This window comes from Mixophyes fleayi, chromosome 9, assembly GCF_038048845.1.
Source record: "Mixophyes fleayi isolate aMixFle1 chromosome 9, aMixFle1.hap1, whole genome shotgun sequence".
NCBI lineage: Eukaryota > Metazoa > Chordata > Amphibia > Anura > Limnodynastidae > Mixophyes > Mixophyes fleayi.
Genome location: NC_134410.1, coordinates 104,979,438 through 104,986,398, shown reverse-complemented (window position 1 = coordinate 104,986,398; position 6,961 = coordinate 104,979,438). Strand labels below are relative to the sequence as shown.

The following is a 6,961-nucleotide window of genomic DNA, read 5'->3' as shown; positions in this document are numbered from 1 at the left end:
TTATTAGTATGTATTCTACAGTAGAGTGGTCTTTGTGTTGTATTCGGGTTAGTAGAATGCTGTTTTTGTTTATTAATTGTTTTAAAACATTATATGTTAGCACCGAAAAGGACACCCAAGTCTGCAGGAGGCAGAGACCCAGGCCCGGCGCTCCCATCAGGCAAGGTTAGGAACTTGCCTAGGGCGCCGGGCTCTGGAGGGCGCCTGGAGGGCGCCACAGAATACTAAAAGACTTTAAAACTGTGCGGCGACCGCTGACCATACCTGTCACGGCCGCCGCACAGCATTCAGATGCACGGGGAGGGGGGGGAAGAGACTATTTTGTCACCACCGCCGCCTCTCTGCTCCGTCTCCGCCTCTCCACTTACTAGTGTCAGTGAGTGGAGGGGAGGAGACGGAGAAGAAAGGCGGCGGGTGTGAGACAAGGTAAGGAGAGGAGGGAGGAGGGCGGCGATTTTTGCGGGGGGGGGGGGGGGGGCGCGATTGTTGCGGGGGGGGCACCGCTTTTTTAAAAATGCCTAGGGCGCCGTGGACCCTAGCACCGGCCCTGCAGAGACCAGGTGATGAAAGATACCGGATACAGTGGACGAATGGCTGATGCCTGTGGAGGAGGTGATTCCTCAAGAAGAATAAACAACTGAGCAAATATCTGCTTAACAGGTACCTGAGAGAGAAAAGTTACTTTGGAGAGCACAACCGCTGTGGTGTTCTGGTACATGCCACAGAAGAGACTCTCTGAGTACCTACTCTTGGTGGTGAAGGCAACTGTCTGAATTGGGTTCTGTACGGAAGAGTACTACCAAAGAGATTCTGGCAGGTACATTTCCGGATATACCAGTAAGCGAACCTTGGATCCAGCTGTCGGGAAGGATAAGTTAGTTGTGGGGACCACAACAGAAAAAGGAGGGGGAAATGTACCCCCATAGCGGTCACAGGGAATCGGAACAGATTCTCTGTCAGCCTATCGATGGCCAGGATGGCGAGCAAATTGCGACTCATCATCCGTCATTTCAATTTGACGCCTCTGCGACTGCTGTCACTAAGCCAAACCCCTGTGATGGTCTGTGTAGACCAGGTGAAAATGCAAGTATCAGAAAGGCGCCAGAGTGCTAGAAGGTGGAACCCATCTTCAGTTAAAAGAAGCAGACTGATGGCGCAGACTGAAAAGAGCAGAGCCTCTTCAATCAGGTGAAGCGTTAAACAAAAGAATAGGCGCCGTCATCTGGAAGGACTGGAAAAAGAGGAAGTGATGGGGTTAAGATCTGTATTCTGCGTGGAGCAGGTAAGTATGATTTCCAGATTTATTTTACATTCCCCACTGACACCACTGTTGGCCTCAAGGCCTGTAGAGATATTTTCGGACACTAGGCCTGGGGAGCAGTTAGTTGGGCACAAAGCCTGTGGCTAATAGAGTGCTTAGGCCTAATTAATTTTTTGTTGTTGTACACAGTTATTCAGGCTTTGAACCCTGTGCAGCATTTTACTAGGCATAGATTAAGGTGGGGACACAGAATTTATTCTTAGTGCCCGTGCCCAAATTTTACAGGCACTAGTGGGGACAAGTTAGGCAGTAAGCCTGCTACCCTATCATCATTAGACACCAGAGATTGTGCCTCCTACTGTTAAGTCCCATTTGGAGATATGTGCCCATCAGCTAAGACCCCATTGTTACTACAATATTCCCGTCAATCTGGCGGCATCTAAGAAAAAGGGCCATGCACCTTGTAGTCCAATTGTACAGTGTTGGACTGTTCTGTATGTATTGCCAGTTTATTGCTGCCTGCTGCTGTTTTCCCCATCCACTTCATGGTGTATTAAAGCGAGTAGGGTCTGGTCAGGGATAGTGCACTACACCAAGTCTTCTACCATGTTACACATAGACCCAATGCAGTTGCTAGAGTCTTATTGTAACTAGTTTATAGTGGGCGGGACACACTAACAGGAGAATAGGACCAGTCAACCAAGTGGGGAGAGTTTGTTCTGTTTGCCTCCACAGCCACTTAGAAGATGAATACACAGCAGTTAAAGAAACAGGATGTTCCAGGTGAGTTGTCCTTGTCTTTACCATTTGTTTGTCCTTGTGTATTTTGTGCTTGTTTCCAGTTGGGAGATGCTGATCAGCATTTACTTATAGGAGGACCCTAGTACGGCGAGATGGTGAGGAATCCCTACAAGGACAATTGGTACAAGATTTAAAGGATAATTGATACATCCCAATGTGGAGCGTCTTTGAGGAAGTCCCAGTGGCTGCATATTGATCAGGTAAGATCTGTGTGTGGTGTTTTCTCTTTCCCCAGATCCATTATACTAACAGTTTAGGATTGAAATAGAACTGAATAGGTATGGAATGGGTGCAGAGTTTGTACATAGATATATACACTGTATATTTTCCTATATATGTATGTTTGTGTCTTTATATATTTATGTTTGGTATTGCATTCTGTAAATATATGTTTATGTCCTACTGTATTTATATTTTATTTTTATACCTTTTTATACATTTATCAGATACAAGCATTAACAGAAAAAATGGCCATAATGGTTGCAATCGAGCAGGATTTGAAGGTTGACAAAATAGAGTAAATTAAGTTATAACAAATTAAGAATTTGGAAAGTGGGTGTTGGGGGGAGAGTTTGAGGAGTTGTCCTCTTTCTGATATCTCAACTTGCAAGGTAAGCTAGCTACACACTACAGAAAATGTCTCCTAATGTGATATCTTCAACGATTTTTCCAACGACCGAAAGTCCTGATCAACATGCCGATTCATGCGTACACACGTACACAATTTTACAATATTTATCTTCAGATCTGTGCTCTTCATCTGTGATAACCATCTGCTGAAAAGATTGTGACTCTGTAAACTCTAAGAAGATCTGCCTACACTGCTGATGGTGAGTGCATACACACTGCAGAATTTGCTCGACATTGTTCCATGTGATTTTTAGTCCGGTTATAAAATAAAATTAAATGATACTATGTGCTTTGGTGCAATAAAACATGATTGTGGGAGCGTACACAATAATGCAATATCAGACCTAACAGTCGTTTATTGTGGAATTTGGCACGATAATCAGGAGAACAACCTATAGTGTGTACCTAGCTTTAGCTGTATTTACGTAGAATAATCAGAGTACAATAGTAGGAAAGCTTACTGTGTTTTGATAATAACCGGCATTATCAGGGGAGGACTGGCACATTTTAGCCCTGGGGGCAAGACTTGACTTGGCAGCCTATTAGGGACATTTTAAAGGTAAAAAAAGCAGATGGCCCAGTGACCCAGCTCAAAATAGCACATTATGGGACCGGGGGGGGCACATGTTCCCCTGCACCCCAGCCCAGCTTGCCCCATGGCATTATATGTGATATATAAGTTATGAAAGGAGTCTTGGGCATAAGGTTTTAGATTATGGTCAAGAGGGTGTTAGTGAGCATTGACTTTGGTGGAACAACCACGGGACCCATACCTGGTTAAAGGTATTTTCTTTATCGTGTAGATGGCAAGTGGCATTTCTATGCTGGCTGTCAGGGATAAGCCCCCTCTAGCTACTACTTGCTTTAATATCTAATCATATATCCCATCAGTCATACAATATAACACCTCTATTTTGTCAAGAAACCACTCCTGATCCCCTTTATCTGACACAAACCGCCCTCTGCGCACTAGTGACTTGGAAGCCTACTGTAAGGGAACGCAAAAGATTCCAGCCCAAATCTCACACTCACCTCTTTCTCTAAGGGTACAGATTTACTGGTCCTTTTCACAACACAGACACCCGCTTTCACACCTCTCCACAAACTGCCACAGCTACCTATAAGGCCCGTAGCAAACCTATGACTTAATTATCCAATTGCACACACTCGGTGCTCTGGTAGCTAAACAGTTAACCCTTCACACGCTGGTTTCTAAAGAGTTAACCCAGCCAAGCAATCTCTCTCTTCTAAACAGGAAATTAATTTGTTTAGAGCAATAAGTTCATGAACTATTACATTTTTAAATGTAATATACAAATTATACAATGCTTACAGGTTACTGAATACAACTAAGATGACATGACATACATAACAAGCAAAACAGTTAAAAATAAAGGGATTAAATTCAGAGTATAACTTACAGATAAGTGGTATATTCTGGCTAAGGGAAATTGGTGTAAAGATGGACAGCTTATCAATAATTATTTTTTCCCAAAATATTGACAATGTCTTGTAACTGGTCACAGCTTGTAAAAGACACCTTTACACCTTACCCCCACCTCCAGGGGGGTTGTGGTCTGTGACACTTTTTACAATCACCATTTGCATGTTGCCTGATTTACTACCCAATTCTACTATGTGACCTAACCTTTCTGTGTCACAGTGCATTTTCAACATATATTCACAATAAGGTGTGGGTACTAGCTATAGAGGTGATGCATGTCAGTAGAGGTTTGGAAAAGCAGGTTGGATATTATATACCCACAGCAACAACAATCACAATAAGATGTTGTACAATGTTGCCTACTTAGGAAGCTGTTTATTTTACATTGTAAAAAAATGTTAGAGCCTTAATGTTTCTTTTTTTTGTAATTTCACAGCACTTCAAACAGCATTAAGAAGAAAAGAAGAAGATTATGTTATGTTTCTGTTTTTGATTTGAATTTTCTTAACCATCTATTTTCTGTTTCTAAACTAGTTATTTAAAAAAAAATAATAATAATAAAAAGGAGTGTGACTGGACGGCTGTTAAGGGGTGGTGGAGGCCAAGATTTAAATAAAACATAATATTGTAATCCAAAGTCTGTGTTTCAGTTATTTTGATCAAATTGACAGGAAGTGTCTGTGTCACTAACTAATGTACACTCACAAGGATTCTGCATTATGAAAGTCATACAGAATGGCAATCTATAAAAGGTTTGGTTTGGCATTGCCTGTTACATTATTTGGTGAAGGGTTATTAGTCCTGGAGTTGAGAAGAAAATGACATATTCTGATTGCTGAAAATACTGCTTGTGACTACTAAAGTTAAAATGTACTAAGAAAAGCTTTCTAAAGTGGTTTTGCAAAAATGGAGATATTATAAGATCTGAATTACACTTTATGACGCCTTAGGCGTTTTATACGTTTTTAAGAACATACAAACAAAGCAAGCATAAAGACAAAAAAATAAAAATTAAAAAAAATAATAACCATCGTGACGTACAATGTGGCATAAAGAGATTTAGCACTTTAAAGTGCAGTTGCAACAATGACTGAATAATGGAAGATTAAAATTTAAGTGCATCCGCTAGGGAGCCCGTTATCACCTTGAAAATACTATCATCGTAGTAAATACCATTTCTGGAGGCTCCACCATACTATTTATCTTAACAGGAATCAGAGAGCTTAGAGCACTTAAAATAAGTGTATCTGTCAAATTTACTGGGTTATATAAACTCAATTTTTAAAAGAATGAATGGATTGACATAACAAGTGGTAAGTGCTAGATTCGGGTTCAAGACCAGAGTGTCACTAAACACATATGTAAACTCCGTAGCTGCCAGGAGCTGGCTCAGCATTGAAGGGCCTTCAAAATGGTGCCACTGGAGCTGTGAAAACTACAATTCCCAGCAGCCCTTCCTGCCAGGGAAAGGGGCAAATAAGGCAACACAGTGTCCCCAATACTATAACAGAGGGAGGAGTCTCATCATCATTATCAAAATTTATATAGTGCCAGTAAATTCTGTAGCGTTTTACAATAGGGAACAAAATAATACTGGGTAATATATACAGACAGAGAGGTAAGAGGGCCCTGCTCTTACAATCATAGCGTACAATCTGTGGCTCCACTTGAGAGCGATAGAATGGGGATAAAGAATGTTTGAGGTCTGAGAGACACACAGAATCAGTCATTAATGGCCCTGTAGAAGTGAGTCCACATGCAGGGAGAGAATGAGCTCCCACAGACCAGAGATGCCAGAGGCAGTGAGAATCTCACAGAAAGAGATTACAATTCAGCCCTGAATGTGGGGAAAGTTTTAACTGTGACCAGCACCAGAGAAATTTCGGTTGATCAATGGGATTTCTTGCTGCAGTGAGCATTCAAAGCAAGTCCCTAGTCAGAGAGGGGGTCTCCTAACTATGGTGAATTGTAGGAGAGTGGAGAGAATTAATAGCGAGAGGAAGTCTAAATGGTGTATCTGCACTAAGATATCCACTATACTTAAAGACTATGGGCTAGATTTACTAAGCTGCGGGTTTGAAAAAGTGGAGATGTTGACTATAGCAACCAATCAGAGTCTTGCTTTCATTTATTTAGTACCTTCTACAAAATGATAGCTAGAATCTGATTGGTTGCTATAGGCAACATCCCCACTTTTTCAAACCCGCAGCTTAGTAAATCCAGCCCTATGTGTGATTGGTTAGTGTGGTGTGAGTTGTAGATTAATATCTTCATAGTATTTCATAGACAGAGGAGGTTTCTATCCCAGAATTTACTGACTGAGCTGTGGTGCTGCCTAACAATATACACTACCTGAGTGGGAAAACTTGTGGACCTGATTTATCTTCAGATGTAAGTCCCTATTTGTGCCGTCTCTTGTGTGAAATAGCTCTGTGCATGCTCAGGAACGGACCTTGCACCAATGAATGCAATTGCATGCAATTCATGTCCGAAATAACCCCTCTGACTGCCTACGACTTGAACGGTGGAGAGTGGGTGGGATGGGGTGGATGAACATAGGCAATGTACAGAAAGTTAAGAACATTTGCGCAAATAGACATGTGTTGTATGCCCACATATTTCGTGGTTCATGCATGACATTTAGTATCCCCCATTTATCAGTGTATCTTTAACAGCATTTGCCACATAGTTTAAAGAAATCCAGAATAAATAAAGCAAATCTAGCTAAAGGTGCTGTTGTGAAGCAAGGGGTGCAAATGCAATTTTATTTTGCATGCAGGGAACATACTGGATGCTTTTGCATGTAGCACACAAATACTGGCCAA

The 6,961-nt window shown here is 41.7% G+C and overlaps 1 long non-coding RNA gene across 1 annotated transcript; it reads left to right on the top strand.

Annotated features, from left to right (window-relative positions):
* The first annotated feature begins 494 nt into the window (after positions 1-494).
* On the top strand, positions 495-4,732 carry LOC142100893 (uncharacterized). The gene is made up of 3 exons (XR_012678930.1): positions 495-2,262; positions 2,808-2,892; positions 4,573-4,732. It is a non-coding gene; the product is annotated as an uncharacterized LOC142100893 (long non-coding RNA).
* The last annotated feature ends 2,229 nt before the right edge of the window (positions 4,733-6,961 follow it).